Raw genomic sequence first — 21,526 nt, forward strand, 5'->3', positions numbered from 1 at the left:
AAAGCGGGCCATACTGCGCTGTATTTCTTTCTGCGAGAACTCAGCGAGAGTCAGTTAATAAATGGAAAGCGGGTTCATCAAAAGGGGCAGCACTTGCCTCGAGGTTAGAGGAGTTGGCTGGAGACGGTGAGGTTCTATCTGGCTCAGAGATATACACAGTGTTTGAAGGGGCAACAACCTCCCAACCCCCAACCTTTCTGAAGATACTGCTGAGCTTCCCCCCTGGGTAAACCCGTCAGTATCTATTGTAGAACTACAAAGTGGTCACCAGCATAAGCAAGGAGAATACGGAAAATCAATAATCTGATATTTGACTTCAGATGTGGACTTGTTTAATAACTTTTTATTTTTTATTTTACACATTTAACATTTCCAAACACGGGCCTCGTAACACCAGGCTATAAACTGAAGCAGCTACAATATATAGGCTATAAACCGGAGGGGGAAAAATGTAAATTGAGCCATGTACTGGCTGTGAATCTTTTACAGGATCTAATTTTTTATTCACCTTTTAAGAATGAAGGCATAAAACATTTCCCTGGCTCGCTCGCAGCATTGATGCCAAAAAAAAAGAAGAAAAAAACCCTCCCTTCCAGAAAGTGTGAATCAAAGCTGCTGATTACAGCGCTGATAACAGCTCTGTGCCCGGCTCATTCATTAATGGAGATGCAAATTAAGATAAATGTGATAATGTTAATTTCCAGAACAAATGCCAGCATGTCAACAAAATAAATCACTCACACAGCCTTACTTTCAGTGACTCAGTCTGTGTGGGGCTAACGTTAGTGTAAACATATCACTTTAATAGTTTCACATTTAATTATAAGACAGGAAGTCACATATTAAAAACAGGCGATATCATCAATTAATGTTATCGCCGTTGAGATATTCATACGTTCAAGACAAAAATTTTGACATTTAAGATAAAATAATTCATCATGTTTTACGTATCATATTTTGAGTTTTAACGTTAATTGAGGGCAACGTAGTTTCTCCAGCACACTTGGAAGAGAGGGATATTAACCCTTTAACATCGACCACACTTTAAGTCACTCATTGAAAAATGCATCAAGCTGAACTCACTAACACTAAATTGATGTCACTTGAAAACCAGGTTTATTATGAACAGACATCGCAACCGTTTGGTAGAGGCCTGTATCAAAAAAAAAAATATATATATATTCATATAAATATTGATTGTCGTTATTGTTATCATAAATAAATACAATAAAATAATAAAAAATGCAAATAAATATTTGTTCCTTTGCTTTTTCTTGGTGCTTACCTTAAAGCGTTAAAGCTGCAACATGCAACTTCCATCCATAAATGTTGCTTAATTTTACAAACTGAACCTTTTACTAATCAAAACTCAAAGTTCACTCAGCAGGATCTTTCACCTGCATCATTTAAGGCACTTTTCCACTATACACTTATAGCACGGCTCGACTCGACTCGGTTTAGTATCAGGCACGTCATAGCACAGCTGCACGACACTGCCATGAAGTTGTTTTGAACGCGACACAAACACACAAACTAGTGACAAGCAAAGCAGTTGTTTTCCGTGTACTGAATTTGTTAAGACTGGTATTCCACAAAATAGAACTCATAACAGTACATAATAAAAAAAACCACTTAATCGCATTACTTCAAAAGGGCAAAAAAATCGCAGGGCAAAGGCAGAAGTCAGTAACCAGGCGATAGTCCAAAAAACAAACAAACAGGAAAATTGATTACAACTCGAAAGCTGGGACATGGAGCACAGCGGCAGGAAGTGAAGTGATCGGGAACAAGCGGAGAGGTAAGTTTCAAAATAAAACAGGAAACATGAAACATGAAAGAAAGACACAAAAAAAACATGACCTTAAGGGCAATGCCGAGATGTATCAGAATCATTAGAATCAGTGAATTAATAAGATTTGTTTCCTGCACGACTGCCACTGTCAATGAACTGAAATACGGCTGAGCGGGTTGTGATTCAGCTCTAGATCGGCGTTTGCAAATTTTAGTGTCGGCTCAGCTCGCTTGGAACCTCACCAGAGCAGGTACCAAAAACCAAGTTGAGCTGAGTCGTGTTAGAACTGTATAGTGGAAAAACACAAATATTTTTTTTAACATAATTTACCATAATGTCTTTTCCCCCCCATGGATGAGGAATGTTGAATATATGGTTAAAAGTCCCAGAAAAGGCCAGTCGTGACAATGACTTAGAGCTGTTGTTTTCAAACAATTTCTAAGGTCATGAATTAACTTTGATGAAAAAAAAAAAAAAAAAAAGTAGCTCCGTCTAAAGGTCACCTTTAGCGGTGACAGATATTGTTCTGCTACTTTCTAGTTTTGTGCTTTATCACTGGCTTTTATTGCTGCGCTGTAAAGCATAAACACAGCTACCGCCTTCTTTGTTTTTTGGCAACAACTTGGCAGCTACATAATCACTGTTGTAGAATTTTAATGCCGCACTGCCAGGGATCACTCGTCTATTAAATTTTCCAGGCGTCGCTCCTGCGTCGTTCTCCGCTGACGTTTTTGTTGATGAGGCTGAAATTTCATCCCGCTCGTATACGACGGACTCAGCTGCTGGGATATTTGTGACTGTCTCTGCTTGTGAACACCGCCCTGTCCTTCTGCTTATTCCAGACTGTTCCAGCAGCTGGAAAGATAAACACATTATCATCCGTGTGCCAGAAGGTTTTCCTGGGAAACAGCACAAAAAAAAAATATCTACAAACCCAGGTGATTAGAGGCTTAAGTGTGAAAGCTGTCATGATTGGGATATTCTTAGATTATTCCATGACACTGGATGGGATTAAAATTTAAACATTACCATTTCCTGGGAAAACAATTAGTGTTAAACTAATAATATGTTATTTAGATAAGAAGATTATATCCCTTGGTGTATTTTCATCTTCTTTTAACAAATAGTTCCCAGACTCTGTGGAACATTAGGACTATTATTAGGTTTTTGTGCCCTTTTAAATGTGTGAATACCAGTAAAATATCTTTGAAAAAGTTACTGTGGCACAGTCAGGTACATCTTGAATTTCAATGAATCCACATGGTAGCTGCTGAAATGTTGGGGGAGTAGAACCTTTGGAGCGTGAAGACTGTGTGGGGCCGGAACTTTAATACTTAACTGACAAAGAATTACATTTTTATTCATGTCAGACCTTGTTTTTTTTTTGTTTTTTTTTATTGATTTCATTTTCTGACATCTCATCAGCGCGGAGCCTCTCTCTCTCTAGAAGATTGTGGCACCACGAACAGACGTGTGACGAAGCAACCTCCTGACACAACGCACTTATTCTGTAATCACCAGCCATTCGTCCTGTATATGACACGGTGACAGATGTTTGGGTGAGAGCAAGTGCAGTATCTTTGCCGAAATGAGAGCTCTTACTCTGCAGACGCCCAGCTGTGTTGGCAGCTGTGTCTGCGGACGGACAGCGTGGATACTGCAACGTGTGCAGCTTCTAATTGCCCTGCGATTGGGATACATTTCCATGCATCTATTTTCTAACTTTTTTTATCCTCCACAGGAGGGTCGTGGAGGGTGTTGTGGCAATCTCAGCTGACATAGAGCGATAGGCGGGGTCACACCCTGGACAGTCCACCAGGCCATAACAGGGCCACATATAGAGACAAACGACCATTTACATTCATATGTGCCAACGGTTGGTGTAGGGGTTAGCACTCGTCTTTGCAGCAAGACGGACCGAGTTCCTGGGTTCAAACCCCAGTTGCAACAACTTCGAGCTCCAGTTGGAACAAGAGCCTTTCTCTGGTTTTCTCCGGGTTCTCCGGCATCCTTCGAAAAAACATGCAATGAATGAATGAATGTAATGAATGTAAATGGTGATCGGAGGGGCCGTTTGGCAGCCAAGCTTCCGTCAGTCTGCTCCAGTGAGAATGTGTTAATTAATAATGGCCAATTTGTAAAGTGTCTAAAAAAGCGCTCTAGAAATGTAATGAATAATAATATATGGTCAATTTAGAGTGTCCAATTCACCTAATCCCCATATTGCATGTTTTGGACTGTGGTAGGAACCACAGAGAAATCCCACGCACACACTGGGAGAACATGCAAACTCCATGCAGAAAGGCTACGGACACATTTCCATCCAACATATTTAACTTGTATTACAATGCAGGAACGCATTAGTTCGTGCTGCTGTCTGTCGTCATTATTATGTCCAATTTATCAACAAGTTCAATTGCAAATTTAACTCACAATTTCCTCCGTCTCTATTTTTAGTTTATGCATAGAAGCTGTCTCTATTCTTTTGTGGAGTCACCTTCTGCTCCTAAACTTAAAAAGCACATCTGTTTGGATTGCTTGAAACTTGTCAAAGCAAAATTGTGTCCTCCGTAAACCAAAGTTGTAGCGAAGATACTTTTAAAAGGCTTATTCTAAAGCAACGAACACCAAGCAAATACACAAATATACTTATGGGCATAGCATATTCATTTACAGCAAAAAAAAGTAATCATAAGTAATACATTAACAAGTCAGTCCCTAGGAGCGTATCCTGGAATAGCGTCATAAGGTATACGTACATCCTTTGTTGTCATGGCTACAAGAGTTACAGTTAAAAGAAATGTCTATTATTTTTTAACAGGGAACACAATACGGTGTGGACGCATTCAACCTCTCCCAGTTTGTCACTCGGTATAGCGTGTGATTTGTTTTCTCACTTCTGTCATCGTGTGACTGTGCCTGCGGGAGGTCACCTCACAAATCTGTCATTGTAATAACAGCCTGTTGATCATGACAAAAGAGATGCTAATGGTAGTGTAACTATGCCATTCACAGCAAGATAATGAGCGGAATTTGGGAAAAATTTGGAAGAAATAAAAGGGCTTCTTATCTCAGGGTAGAACATTTCTAAGAAAAAAAAAAAAGGTTGTTTTCTTTTCTTGTGGAGCTCATTTCAAGTCCAAATACAATCTAAATGTGAACAGGCCATGAAATGCTGCGGCTCAAACCTGAGACACGTCCTACATCATCCCTCAGATATTCATACATAAGCAAATAGGAGACATGGAGGCAGCCTCCGGTGTTTGTGTGTGATCACCGTGACATTTCCAGAGAAATGACCTGTAAATCCGACTCATGAAGCTAATTAATTCCCTTGTTTTTATTTTCATACTTAACGTCGCTGTAAACGTCTCCATAGAAAGCGTTGAATGTCGGCTCTGTACTGCTTTTGTACAGAAAAAAAAAAATGCCTTTATTTATATGCAGATTTATGCATTGAGGTGCTTCTAAACCAGGTAAGGAGATCAAACAATCTGCGACAGTCACACAGCGGTGTCAGACCTTTTCTGAATCCAAACTCATAAAGTTGTGAGTTTTTCTGAGATCCAGAAAGATATATGTCTATGTATTTAATGTGCGCACGGGAAATAAAAAAAAAAAAAAGTAATCCAGACGGAATAAAAGTTACTTCTCCAAGTTGGGAAAGTGATAGAAGAGGGAAATAAATGCTTCTGGGAGGCAGCTATAGTTTTTCACAGTCGAGCAGCAGGAGCTGTTTGGGCTCGCTACGAGGCGGCCATTCGTCATTTTGGATCTGTACTTAAACTTGATGGTTTCATGTGAGGAAAAAAAAAGTGGCCCTCGCACAAATAGGTTGAAAAGTATTGTTATGTTCAAGGTGCATCCTCGCCAGGTCCGACCCGCAATTTGATCTCAGTGTTATTTTGCAGCGGGGGGAATTTCATTGTCACCAGCAGAGAGTCGAACAGTGACACTGCTATAGAAGCACTAAATGGAAAACAGATAGCATGGCAACAGGCTTGATGGATGCAAAAGCCAGGGAATCTAATATTTGGGACGGGGCTGTGAGGTTTTCTCCTTGAAACATGAACTGCAGAGCTGCACCGTGTCGTGTTTGCAATGCAGGTAAAAAAAAAAAAAAAAGAAGCAAAATTTAACGAGTCCCTAAAGGACAAAGAAAACAAATGGCAAGCACAAGGAAAAAAAAAAAGAAAATAGAAAAGGGCACATGCCAGTGATCGAAAATCACTGAAAACATAAGGAACAAAGAATCTGTGTGGGAGTGACAAGAAATGTTGGAGCAACTTCTGGCACGTTCTCTTGCTGAGGCAGAACCGACGTTTTCCACAGTAACTGGACGCTAATCGAGGAGAGCGTTTGTGAAACTTAACACGTGGGAACGTTAACCTGCTACAAACTGCAGGGTTAGCTATTAGCTGCGTGTATGTAACACTAACTGTGTCAAATTAACACCATTTGCAGGATTTGTGCGATACAGGAATTAGGATTTGTGTTAAAATCATAAACACGCGTGGTGTGAACGTAACACTGCGGTACAAGTTAAATATTATGAGTTGAACCGACTCCTTCAGTGTTACTTTAACACTGCGTACAATGCGCTGCAGCAGTGTCTGTGTTTCCCCCCGCCCTCCGAATAATAAATGTAAAGAATTAAGTTTACTCTGTCTGCAAACCACCGAGGTGTATCAGTATTTACACAGCAATAAGGTCGGCGGGACACAATCTTATTTATTTAAAGGCAGAGAGATAGAGCCAAGCGAGAGTCTTAGTGTCCCACATCACCAAGCCGGGATATTCATTTCAACATCGGCTGATTTACAAACTGCAGGATGCTCAGGCATCGCAGGAACAGTGCGATCCGTTGCCGCCGCCGCCGCTGTGTTTTGCCCACTGGAAAGAACTAGTTTACTGCTGCTTCTGCTCTGAAAGTTACATCCATAAACAGTTCTCCAGTAATCCAGGAATAAGGTGAATGCAGTGAAATGAGAAAACAAGAAACAGTGTAAAACTGCTCTATCCTCATGTCCATCACAGGGCACAGAGTGATTTGCCTAATCCCCAAATGGTGCATGTTTTTGGACTGGACGAGAAAACCATGCCCACACAGGGAGAACATGCAAACTCCATGTAGAAAGACTGGGTTGCAAACATGGGTCTTCCTTTCCACAAAGGCCATATATATACCGTGTGGCCTCCAGTGTAATCAGTGCAAGTGAATGCAATCGCTGAACCTCAAAACTGCAGGGAGTAAAGACGCACAGAAAACAAGGCAAAAGCCGACGGATACAAAACAAAGCAGGACACGAAACACAAAATACGACGCCCCTTAAACGCGAGACAAGAACAAAGCTAACCAAATCCAGCTTAATGAAAGCCAAAAAACACTGCCTAAAAGCCCAAATAAATCAAAGCACACAAAGTCATGGTGAAGTTGCTCCTGCATTTGAGGACGGTTTCACATCTCACAGTGTCATTTATCTCCAAATTAATCTGCTGAACTGTTCCACTGTCGCTCCTCTTCTTAAAAAGCTGCAGCACGTTTTAATTATAACGCTGCTGTTGTTGTTTTTTATTGTTCTTAGGTTGCCTTTGACTTATTTTATTAAATTCTTTTTTACTTGTTACTATTGGAGGCCGAGACCTGGTGTTTCCTTACATGTTGAATGACAACTAAAGCTCCTTGATCCTTGAGCAGGTCAATGAGATCTGTCAGGATTGCTACATCCAATAGTTCCACCGTAAACTGTGGCAAAGAGGATTTTCACACGTTTCCTCCAGTGTTTGATCTAATCTGTAATATATTGAGTTTTTCATCGAGACCTTTTCATCACCACTTTCATTGCGTTTTTTTAACTCTTTTTCTTTTATTCTTTTTTTGCCCCATTTTATATTGAACTTACTCACCTCATCTTTGGAGTTTCAGGTCAGAAATGACCACTGTAGGAAACGAATGGGTAAAACCTTGTATAATTTAACAGATACAAAAACAGTCTCAGTGACACATCCATTAAAAAATTATCTTCAACTGAAGTGTTGAGCTCCTCTTTTTGCAGTTGTACAAAAGACATATTTTTGTCATTATGTCTTAAATTTCTCCTGTGAATCCTCGTCGATTCCTTGACATCCCTGTGTCACGGACTAATTGCGCGCACTTCATATCACATTTATTCTCAAAGTCACTAAGGGAGGCTTCTTTAAAAGGACAAAACATGTTTTTGAGAGTGTGAGAGTTTTGCAAAACATTTAACTCATATAATAAGATTCTGTTACCGGTCAAAATGAAGTCTTACTGTCCACGGGTTCCTGCAGTGTCGTTTTTCGACACTACATTTAAATCTAGTGTCTTGTTTCTTGCTACATCGCTGCTGCTGGCAAAGGTTTGCCGCCGCCCCACGGCCCCATCCATCTTCTACCGCTTTATCCTCCCCATGAGAGTCGTGGGAGGCGCTGGTGCCAATCCCAGCTGACTGAGGGTGAAGAAAGGCGGGGTGCACCCTGGACAGGTCGCCAGTCCATCACAGGGCCACATAGAGACAAACAGCCATACACTCACTCTCACACTTACGGTCAGTTTGGAGTGTCCAATTTGCCGAATCTGCATGTTTTTGGGGGCCACACGGTGTAGTGGTTAGCCTTTGCAGCAAGGGTTTGCAGCAAGGATTCACAATCTGGTCGGAACATCTTTCTGCTGGGATTTTCCGGTTACCTCCCACAGTCCAAAAACATGCAATATGGGGATAAGGCAAAGTTGTATACTCTAAATTGACTGCAGGTTGGCTGTTTGTCTCTATAATGTGGTCCTGTGATGGCCTGGTGAACAGAAAATTGATGGATGGATGCATGTTTTTGGTCTGTGGGAGGAAACTGGAGAGCCTGGAGAAAACGCACACGGGGAAAATGTGCAAACTCTAGCAAAAAGACCCTTGTTCCGACCGGATTGCAAATCCTTGCTGGGAATCCTTGCTGCAAAGGCAAGAGTGCTAAAGGCCCTTGTTCTGAACAGGTCACAAACTCAGGTTTTCTTGCAGCGAAGGTAAGAAGACTACACCATGTGACCCACCATCACTAAATCAGAGTATAAGAGGCTCAAAAGTAAGAAAACGTGTCTCATTGTCTTGTTTGGGCTCACACTCTCACATGTGAGGTTGTCCTATTTTGGCTCCGTCTGTTGTTTTGCCAATCCTGTAAGCATCCAATGCCAAGTGTATCTAAATTTCCATTTGTGGTGATGATTTGCTTAATTATGATCAGTGTCCCTGACTGAAAGTTGCAAAGTTTTGCTGATTTGACACTTGTTGGAAAACCCTGTAGTTTCCTGTTGATTTGCAGATATAATCTGTGTTTCTCCAAAGTTGAAACAAAGCAGCTCAAGCATAAAGAGTCTTTTATGCATATTAATAAAATGTTATTTCATCGCATGCTGTTTAATTCTTTTGTTAAATATTGTTTTCGTAATGCAGGCCTTTAGGTTTCAGTATGCATAACAGATTTTCATTGCGATGCTGAAATGTGTCCTCATTATCCACTGTTTAGATGCATTTAACCCCCCATCGCTCCACTGGGGCTGATCAGGGGCCATAGAATAAGAACTGTGCTTGTTGAAGGCACCTGTGGGGCGTGACTGTGTGTTATGAAGCGTGACATTGTTTTTTTTTTTTCTGCTCAGTCAAGCCTTTCTGCACCAGTAGAGGTTTTTTAAATAGTGTTTACTACTAAGCATCTCGCATCAGAGACATGATGAACAAATTAGCAGATGTAATTAAACACATTTGCCTATTGTTTTATGTGCTGCTTTCATTTTCAGATCAATTTCAAATCGGCCTCCAGCGCGGCACGGAATGAGCAGTTACTCTGCGTAATGACAGCAGTATTTCTTGCTTGGCCCCAAATCAACTGGCAAGTGAACTAATAATTTTCAAATAAAACGGGCAAGTGGAGTATCAATGGGCGCTTAATGCCGTCTTTGTTTATCAAACCTAACCATTTGTGTGTGTGTGCTTTTTAACTGTCTGCACACGTCTGTCTTAAATGTTTTTGCTGCTGTTATACGTGAATTATTAAATGAATAAAGTTAATTTTATCTTTCAGTACTGCACTGACACATGATTGGCTGATTAAATATTTGTGTAAACAACCAGGTGTAACAGGTGTACTTCATAAAGAAAGTCAATACATTAACATGGAAAATTGACTGCAGAGACTGCAAGTATGTCTACTAATGTGCACAGTTTCGAATAATATTAGTTATATTATAATAATATTGGATGCTGTCATGTTAATGTATGCAGGTTGTGACAAATTAACGTTAGGGGAACGTTCTCTAAAGGTTGTGTGAAGGTTGTTACAAGGTAAGGTTCTGGAACCAGATGTGCAACAAACAACTAATGGTAACTTTCCATATATCATCCACAGGAGAACCTAGGGGAATGGAACCTTCAGGGAACATTCCCGCAAGCAAAAGGTAACGTACCCAGAACGTTCTGGGAACCAAAAATGGTTTGGAAGCAGATCGTTGTTCATATAAACAGCTGAGCCGATCACGTAAAAGTGACGTTTTTTCCATTTTGGAACTGCTGTATTTTCATTCCAAACATAAAACAGAAGAACTAGAAAAGCACTCGGTGCGCGCAGACCTCTGCCAAGGCAGCTCAGCCCCCTCCCCCCACTACGGATCACGCCCAAAATGTAAACACTTGTTCCTGGTCCCATTGCGGACATTTCCTGAAAATTTCATCCAAATCCGTCTGTGACTTTTTGAGTTATGTTGCTAACAGACAGACAGGCAAAAAAACATCTACCTCCTTGGCGAAGGTCAATAATGAACAGACATGGAAGAGGAGCAGAATTAGACAGACAGTGGACGAGAAGACACGTGCAGCATGTGTTTACTATGTGTGGAAGTAAGTGGAAGTGAAGCTTCTTCTTCTTCTTCTGCAGTTCTTTCTGACTGAACTTACACACCACAACCAGATCCTTTTGTGCACCACAATGTTCATGTCATGTTTGGCACTAATGCACCATGAAAACTTTATTCACAGTCCAAATGCCTTTCCGTCTTCTTATATACGATCACACTTGTAGCCACATAGGAAAACCCCCCCAAAATGACTGACAGTGTTTATTATGAGCTTGGTAATACAGGAAATCCCATCGTACGTCAAACTAGTTAAAGATAACATATTCTTGACATCCTCTGTCTGCTGCTTCATCCTCCACATGAGGCTCACAGGAGGCTGGAGTCAATCCCAGCTGACAGGCGAGACAAGACTCCAGTCCGTCGTAGGGCAAACACAAACCCGTGTCCAGGTTATAACCTCTGCATGTTTTTGGACTGCGAGAGGAAGCCGGAGCACCAGGAGAAAACCCACACACACACACACACACACACACAAACATGACACAGAAAGGCCCTCAGTCGAACTGGGATTCAATCCAGCGACCTTCTGGCTCTGACCCATTCTTGATGTGTTGAAGTGAATTCAACATCCAGCTCAGAGGTTTGTCTCATTACCCCGAGGTGAAGAGGATTTTGACAAGGCTAACACGCGGCTGTGCGGCGTAAGGAGAAGAGAGCACCACCTGAAACCAGAGTCCAGTGGCAGGTTTATACCCACAGTCTACAGGACAGCAGTTTAAGGCTTAGTGTGATCACATTTTATGGATTTGGATTGATATCTGAGTGAAACAGATAACCGCTTTGCAAAATGGGACGGGGGATAATGAATTACGGCGTCACAATATGCAGCCAACAAATTTACACTGGGGGCAATCTCACTTCTTTATCTGTTATCTGGTGCACACTGCTGTTATCCGCCTGGCATTCGGAGTTGTGCATCCTGTCTAATGAGTCTGGATATGTGAGCGGTGGTTTCCCAACAGCTTCAGACACAGAGAGAGAGAGAGAGAGGGAGGGGAAGGTCTACAGAGATGTGTTTCTTTGCAGTCTGGTAAAAGTGAGGGTTCACAGATCCCACAAGAAATCCACACTAATGATTTTTAATGAGCCAGTGAACTCCGAGTCTGGTAAATTTAGCGACTGAAATATGATTGAGAGTAAAAATCATGAGACGTGCATGGTTCCCCTGGTTTTGTTCCGTTTTCCTTTCTTTTCAGTGTCTTCAGTGTTGGTCATCTTCATACTTCGGTTTGTAATCCCTGTTATCATTCCACCATCTCACTCCTCGCTCTCCTCTGACCACTGACATTTTCTCCCAGAAAAACTGCTGCTCACTGGATATTTTCTCTGTAAACTAGAGATGTTTGCACACTAGCGCGTGTGTGAAAATCCCAGTAGATCAGCAATTTCGTCTGACGGCCACGGTCAAAGACACTTAAATCACCTTTCTGCCTCATTCTGAGGCCAAGTTTACGCTTCCATAACTTGACGGAACTTAGCCTTAGGGTTGCTCTATATCAGGGGTCTCAGAGTCGAATGTCTCGTATGGACGGGAAGTATAAAAATGTCATCATCATCCGTGAGCGACCTCAGCTTATACATTATATTATAACAATGAAATTTGGTACAATATTTCACAGAATATATCTATAGTTAAAAGTGCATTATGTAATAAATCTCAAGCAACTGGCCATAAAATCCTCCTAATACGTCACAGAGACTCAGGAATAATGTTCATATAACAAACTGAACTCACCAACAACAACAGTACAGCCAAAATATTTGCATTGAAAAAAATATTTTGCAGACTGCAAATCATGTTTATGTTTTGAAATCATATTATGGCATGTGGCGCCACCTACCGCCGTCTACCAATCATTGCAGTCAGTAGAGTCTCAGCTGCCGAGCAACCACGGGTTGCCAGGTTTGTCAGAAAACGAAACCTAAAAGACCTCGGTATTTTGAATTTGAATGTAGTAACTGTTTTTGGCCACATTCTTACATATGGCACCTTATAACATTATATTATAACAATGAATTCTGGTACAATATTTCACAGAATATTTCTATAGTTAACATTAAAAAAGGCATTCATGATGCAAAATTAATAAATATTTAATGATAACTTGATATTAAGCGGCGGTCCACATGAAATTGATGAGTTTGAGACATAACTTATCGTAAACGTACTTAATTAGCTCAAGAGGATCAGTCCCTGGTTGTGTTACTGTAAATAATCATGCAAATACCATGTGTGCACGGAAACCCCAGTATAACTATCCCTGAAAAACTGCTCTGCCTTTGTTTTCACAAATTTTTCTTTTTTGTCCTTGAGGAAAATGAATATCCGTAGCACCGTTTCACATAGTCAACAAACATCTTTGCAGACATCACAAAGTGTGTAAACACAAAGATGACGGCGTGTCGGGACACATCCACACTCACTGTTTCTGTCCACTGTGGCTGCAGCAGATTCTTACATATAACGCGTCTATAAAAACCTATAAAAGTATCTGCTGCTGTTCTTATTCTTCTTCTTATGTTAATGTTGTCTAGTCAAGTGTTTTGATTATGATGATGGTAACCAGTTCTGGAGCATGTTAGCTTATTTTTCCTTGAAATAAATCACATTTTTCAGGGCTTTCTCATGCCCCAGAACTCACAGATTTTTGCGACCGCATCAGCCCTGGTAAAAATGTATGGTTCAGATAATGTGCGCCAAAAATTTGATGTGGGAGGGGCAAATAAGTGCTCCACCCACTGTCCAAAATTGGCCCGAACAGCAGGAAAATTGGTATGCATGTGTAGAATGTCGGGAGAAAGATAAAATTACATTATGACCATGATCCAAACCCAACAGGAAGGCCACCATTTTTGGATTGAAGGTTCACTTTGTGGTGATTTTGAGATTTTGCACCTCTTGTCCTAGAGCTTTAATTTAGTTTAAATACATTTATTAGTTGGATATTTGGTTTTATTTATTTTAAAATACATTTTGATGTATTTTAAAGCTCAAGCATTTATATACATATACAAAGATAGTTATGGATGATACATTGCTGCCAATAAACCTGGACTTTTAACCCTTTATTGGGCATTAATTGAAATACATACCCTTGTGTCCCTAGATTGTGTCAAACTCAAGGTCCGGGGGCCAGATGTGGCCCGCCACGTCATTTTATGTGGCCCGTGGGTGATTAATTGGTCTTAAAAATCTGTGCTAAAACAAGTTAAGGCATGCGTTGACCATAAACTATATTTCCCACAATGCACGGCGATTGTGTTACCCGCAAAGTGACGGCACCGCCACTAGATTGCAGTATATCATTGTATCATGTATCATGTGTCGAATGATATTGAATAATAGCGATATGTTACAGTTACAGAGTAGTTACCTTTATTTAACATTATATTTGGTTACATTTAGTTACATTTATTATGTATGACAGTTACATCTGGCCCTTTGAGGGAACCATTATGCTGATGTGGCCCTCAGTGAAAATTAATTTGACACCCCTGTCCTAGAGTGTACCTCATATTTTCTAAAAGATATATATATATATATAAAAAGTATAAGAAAAGCACAAACAAAACTTAAAAGGGAGATTTCATTTTTAATGTTGGGGAACCCAGGAACTATAACCCCAACCCTTACCCCCAACCCACTGCGGATTGGTCTGATGGCATGACGTCACTATCTGTGACGTAGCCTTACCTTCGCTGATTGGCTGAGAGAAGTCACGCGATTGTCCAACCTCACTGCGTCACATAGGAATGACATTTTGTATAGTTACAGCCACTTGCCCAATAAAGGGTTCAACGATTCACCCCAGCAAGAACAGATCCAGCACCAAATACGACTGGGCCGCTTTTAAAGTAACACAAACAAAACAGAGGATTTCTTCCCCCTCTTTAAGAGAGGTCTAACTATGCCAGAGTATCTCCCACTAAATCCCCAGTGCCCTGCAGTTAAATTTTTACCACTAAAGGAAATCTCACAAATACTGGCAGCATATTTATTGGGTCATCTGTGTGCGTGATTATATTATATAGCCTCTTTTCCCTCTACATTTATACCCACATGACTGCCACTTACCTCTAATTAAGGTCTGTTATACTGCGCAGTCATTGTTTGGTAACACAAACGTGATATTTCACTTTCTTTTTTGGTTAATATTTATTTGCAATGCGTGACTATGTGAGATGGTTTGGATGGAAAATGCGGATGAGGGAAAAGTTATTCTTCTACCCAGGCCGTGAATGCAAAAACCCCGGAGCTGAATAACTTTCAAAGTTAATCTGCTATAAATCCTGGCAGGCAGTACAAATCTGGGCAAAGAAACTTTTGAAATCAAACGCGGAATTTCAATGATGCTTCGCCGCTCGAAAGAAAGACGGAGCTTCGGCAGAAGCAGAAGAAGAAGAAGAAGAAGAAAAGGCGTGTATTTGCATTTAGAGAACACCAGTATCTCATGTAATTATTTCCTGACTTTTATACTGTACATGGGAAATAAAAAAGACTTCTGTTGGAATCATAAAGATGTCAACGACGCGCGTGCAAACACAGAGAGGAGAAGCATTGAGAGAGCGCTGAGGTTAACCAGAGTTCAGCCGGTCAATCACTAAAACGTTAATGAGCCGCTGATGTGTTTCTAAGTTAGGAGACGGCTTTGTTCTCAGCAGGACTGTGGATGTTTTTCTTATGGTCTGTGGGCTTTCAGTGGTTCGCAGGAGGTGCCTGAGGGATCCTGCAGAGAAACAAAGAAATGACTTTGTGAACTCACAAACAGGATGTCTTAGTCGGTTTTTTTTATCTTCATATTTTTGTCTTGTAGGACCCGTGCTCTACACATGGCAATGAGTTTAGGAGAACGTGCAAAGGTTTTGTATAGTTTTCAACTTTTTATACATAAAAATTTTAGAAAATGCTAAAATGAAATAATCTCAAAAAGGCACCCTTGTTTTTTAAGTACAAGTAATTTGTTACCGTACTTAAAGGGGAAATAAGTAGTTTATAGTGCCATCTAGAGGAGAGGCTGAAATTTACAACAAAGACCTGCTGCTCTGCTCACCCCCTCCCTTCCCTGAGCGCTACGGTATCCGCAGCTGGTCAAATGTCGTCCTCGTCGTCTTTCTCCGTGTCAGCAGATGAGGTTCGTGAGGTGAGGGAGAGGGCGAGCTACCGCGGCCGTAGCAGACGAAGCGGAGAGAGAGGAGGCGGAACTTCCGCTACAAGTAAAGAGACGCTTGATTTGTTCTCTCGAGTTTGTCCTTACAGGCTCCGGTAGAAACATGGCGTCTCGCTGCTAACAGTGGTAATGCAACCGCGGCCCGCGACCATGTTATTTAACATGACTTTTTGAAACACTACGAAAATGAAACAAAAACTATTATACAGCGACTAGACAATGCAGGAGCACATAATATGTATAAAAAAGTGGATTTTGGGTTATATAAACCCATAAATACTACATATTGTACCTTTAAGTAAGTTTTCAGCATAACTATACTACATTTTGAGGTGAAATACCATACTTTTTAATAAAGGGCCTGGTATACTTCCATGCAGATGATGTGTGTGTCGCATATTACTCGTGCGCCAGGGCCCTGTAGTATCCCACTTCACCATCGGGTGGCGCTACAAGTCTGGACGCAGGAAATAGGATGTATTCCTACACCAAAGAAGAAGAAGAAGAGAGTGATGCTAAAGCTCCCTCAGTCACGTCTGGTTTGAGCAGCTTCTGTTGTTGAAATATTTTTTTTTTCTGCTTGGTGAGAGGGGCTTAATACTCCGCCTACTGGTGGGGCGGAAGTGTCAGTTATTTAAAAATAAATAAATAAATTTAAAAAAATGATCAAAATCTGAGTGTGCTTCATATTTTTGATTTATCTCCTGCGGTAATTGAAGTCATAAAGAACAGGATGTGACATTGAGTCAATGTTTTTGAGCCAAGACACAAATCCATTCCTCGAAATTGCTCCTAAAATTGTAAATTTGAACTCAGATGATAGAAGATGATAGAATTTCTTCACGGATGGACAAACACCGACGATATGAGTTAAAGCCCCACAAACCCGACTAAACGGACCTTGTAATGAAACTGCTTTTGTTATTGAATGGTTTTGTTATTGAAAAATTCTAATACAAAAAACTTTTTAAAAAGATTATTTAATCTCTTTAAAACATTAAATAGCCTGGTTTTATGTTATTCTGTCGTTTTACAACGTTTATTACTCTGTTATTTTACTTTATTGAAAGCAACTTTGTAACTTTGTTTTGAAAAGTACAATAAAACAAACGTTATATTCCTATCGTCATTAAACTGATCAGTAACCTTTTGCAGTGACATTGTTTTTCTTCTCCTTTCTGTCATTATATTTGTGTACATCTTGATATTTACTCAAATTAAAGCTGATAAAAGTAACTTGTTTTGTCTTGCACTGGGGAAATCTCCGGCCTAAAGGCTGCGGGCTCTTGTAAAGAAGCTCTGGGATTTCCGAAAATATATCACATGTCTTCGATCCACCCAGGCAGTCGTCGTATATGAAATGCCAGACAGCACACTGTGACCAGGCCCTTCCTGCCAGTTCATACTTCATAAAAATTGTGAGCTAATTCATCCTCGGAGAGAGTGCGTTTGCATTATTCATTTGCTGCTCAGAATAACCACCCAGCGAGAAATTGAAGTGATTCTAATATATCTTTTGTCATGCGGAGGATTTCTGTGTAACTTGGCACGACATCTGAGAATTATAAACAGGCTCAGATTATTCCGAAAGCCACAATTAGTCGAAATTGAGACCAAGAGTGAGCACCAGAACCCCGAGCAGCAGTCACTCTGCAGAGTGGAGGATGTGCCGCGACTCCACACTGCGCCCCATAAGTTGAGTGCGTGACAAAGGTTTGACAACCGGGGACTATACGGTCCGCATTACAGTCATTTACGGTCGCAGGCTTCTGCACATACGAGGCCGTGGCGGCCAAAAAGGACCTTGACTTTTATTTTATAGGTATTTAATTTATAGGCCATTTTAAATGTCACGACGCGAAAGGCTATCATTACAACTCTGCAGGATCAAGCAGACAGAGGCGAACGCAGTCCCGGGCTAACAATCATTACATAATCAGAGCGAGCTGATCGACTGCGCCGCGCCTGAGAACAGTTCCATCACACTTGGCCACAGTGAACAGTGAAGTGCGAAGTGTGGAGCCATTAAAATGCGGCGCACGGCCACATCACCTCCCCCCCCCCAACACTCAACACTCAACACTCTCCTCCCAAATGTGTCATACGGTGCGGACAAAACCGCACACAACAGTGTTATTATCTCAAAGACAGACTGTTCGGTCTGCTATCTGGTCCTGGGCCACAACCACCGCCAACACTCGGACCCACACAGACATATTTTTAGGATCCTGCGATGCCTCGAGGCACGTGTGCCGTCGGTGCACTGACAGGATTAGCCCAGAATCCTAGAGCATGTTGACCTTTACCCTTAAGGTTTGTGAAACTTCTATTAGGGTCTGACCGTCTGCTAAAGAGCAGAGAGAGACTGAGAGAGAGTGAGCAGCCTCGATATTTCACCCAGACTCGCCTTTAAAAAGGAGCCACAAAAGCCTCGTTCTGCTGCGCTCTATGAAAGGGGTTATGACAATAGCAATTTAACAATTCACTTGGAGTTAGATCCAGACACTGGTGGAGTGGAGGAAGCTACGCTTCAGGAAAAAAAAGAGCTGTTTGAAAAGTCAGGAGTCACAGCCTCATATTCATGAAGCAAAAAAAAATAAATATCATAGACTTGAGTGAAAATGTCAGCAGTTTTAACCTCACTGCACACAGGGCTTAGTTTAACTCTTTCCTCAGGATAAATTAACTTATCACATTTCACAGTAGAGTTAAACAGCAGTGGCGGCTGCTGGTCCTTGAAACGGGGGAAGCTCATTTCAGACTCAGCTTATTTATGCATAAATTCTTTTTTAAACATAAATATTGCAAACGAACGACAACAAGGATAATAATGTCAAACTGAAATGCTATTATAGTGTTTTTATTTACACTGTACGCACACAACGAGCAGCTATTTCTCGATAGAAAACACAACAGTCAAAAACTGGCTCCGCCTTTCAGACGGTTCCTCCAATCATCACGCAGAAGCCCAGTGTCCGCACAACTGACTCCCAGAGAAGCCGAGCTTCCGTGGAAGTGACGTTTTTGCCGTATTTGTCCTATTCTGTGTCGTCCCTTAGAGAACAACTAAAGCTGAGCTTCATGTGCTAGAAATTACCGAAGATGATCCGCCGTCTGTGATAAACAGCTGATTCTGACAAAAACTACAGTGGCACGTTCTTATCTCGTCTTAGTGCACGTTTACAGAGGCGATTCTAGAGACTGTAGGGGCCCTAAGCAAAAATTCCCAGGGGGCCCTTCCAACCAATGTTCATCACCATTATGTAACAAATAATCTGACACCAACGAAAAATGTATGAATTCAAAATTATGAACTAACATGGAAACACACTGTATGTGAAAATATAAATGTAAAGAACAATAAAATACTTTAAATAGCTTTTTAAAAAAACTATATAAACTGAGTAAAAAAGATATGCATTACACTGCAAATAATCCTCTTCATTTTACAACTTGCAGAACGATAACTTCACACAGGTTAAAGTGAGGTGGGGCCCCTTAAGGGAGGTTTCCTACTGAGATGTCATTGCAAATCGCCCATTGTTGTTTTAAGGGGGACGGGGAGGGGGCTGGTCACTGCACATTTCAGTAAAAACAGCCCTCAGGCTCCGAGTGTCGGGGGCCCCCTATCGGCTCGGGGCCCTAAGCAGTTGCCTGCCTTGCCTGTTCACAAGCTGCGCCTCTGCACGTTTAGTATTGAAGGAAGCCGAGCCGATGTACAGAGTCCTGACTCAAAGGTCAAATGCTATTTTCTATCGTCTAGCACTTGATTCTGAATGTCCTTAGTTAAAGCTGTGGTGCAGAGGTCTCAAACTCTGCACAATATCAACTTATAATGAGTTATTTCAGTTTCTTATACATATGAATAGATTTTTTCTGCATCATAAATAATGATAAAATAGGTTTTATATCTATATCGTTTGCTTGACAAAGCCTGTTTCCAGATGAAGGACACGGCGTATAATTAATCATCACATCATTTTTGTTCACCAGGACCAATGCGAGGCAGAATAATAAGAGAAAATCCCCACCTTTAAGCATGTGCTGATCATTTCAATCACACAGTACAACTTGTTCTCACTCTTTCTCTTGTTTGTTTGCAAGCCTTCCAGCAACAGCGAGGTCCTCCTGTATACAGCACAATGGCAACGTGCAACAACGGAGGAAACATCCTCAAACAAACCCTCCCGTTTGCCGGGAGATATAAGGACGTCGGGAGATAGTGTCTCCTACACATGGCAGAGGCATAACATATCTCAGTGTGTGTGTGTGTGTGTGTGGGTCTGCAGCTCATAAAGAAGAGGGGGGGAAACAACAAAGGCAGACGCAGAGACACACAGATGGGAGTTGGCAGCAGTTAAAGATTTTTTACTTGAGGACGGGAGATGGGGGGGAAAAAAAAACGAGGAAACAAAAACAACATAAAAATTGTTATTGTTGCGGAAGGTTGTGGCGGAAAACACGATTAGGTTTATCAGAATATATAAAGCGGAAACATTTAAAAACAAGATTCTCTCGCCGCAGGAAGATTTAAAGTCTCTTTCCCGACATTGACGCCGTTTGTATGAGCATCGCAAGACATATCGGTAGAAATGTGACAAATATACGACTAAAAGCGCCGAATTGTTCATCAATACTGCGTCACCATTTCAATATCTGTATTTATGCTTGACGTAAACAAACAGAAAATACGCCTAAAAATAAACACACAAAAAAACAGGCAAATTTAAAGTGAGATGATTTCAGAGGAAAACACTGCATGGAAAGTACAAATAGGCCCATTTTTAAAAGTGCATTTCTGTCCAAATCTTTGCTCCACTCTGACTGTAATGGGCAAACCCCAGGTGTGAACATGCTCTATAGTGAAACTGTGAGTGTGAAACTCGGCGTCAACGCTGAACAGAGTCCTGCAGAGTCTTATTTAACCAGGATAAAACTCACTCTTGGAGATTAAGAATCTCTTTTACAAGTGGGTCCTGCATGGCCAAAGACAGGCAGCAGCAACAGTTAAAATGAGTGAAAAACATCTACAGCCTGAAGTTTGTGGTTTAGTAGCTCTATAAAAGTGTTCAGTGAGACCTGCTCCTTCACTTTTAGCTCATTTTACAAAGCTTTTTTACATCATTCAGTTCTCACTGATGGAATGAAAGACAATAAAACAATAACAACAAACCCTGTGACCTTTGACCACAAGAGCTTTCTTTTTTGACTAATAAAAACCTGTATATATGACGGGATCAGACCTGCAATACACGTATAAATAAGAATTAGCCAGTGTTTACGCCTGCGCCAGAACAAATCAGACCAATCGACACATCTGTGTAAAACACGATGATTAGTACAGGCTTCGTACTGAACTGTTGTCAATGATTTACACGATGATTAACGCTTTATTTACAATTTAAATGTTACACAGCAGCGGAGCAACAGTCAAATTAACGATCTTTAAACACCTACACACACTTTCCTGAGCGCCAAAAGGTCTCGAAACAACAGCTCGGTTTACCTTCAATTGTCAGCCAATAACATAGTTTACAGTAAGAACACTCATTAGTCGTATAAACCAAACACCATCGGCGCCACATCTGGATGTTTCCAGTCCCTTTTAATGATCAAAACAAGTTGTTGTGATTGTTCAGCTTCTTA

Source organism: Microchirus variegatus (assembly GCF_963457635.1).
Source record: "Microchirus variegatus genome assembly, chromosome: 6".
NCBI classification, from domain to species: Eukaryota; Metazoa; Chordata; class Actinopteri; order Pleuronectiformes; family Soleidae; genus Microchirus; species Microchirus variegatus.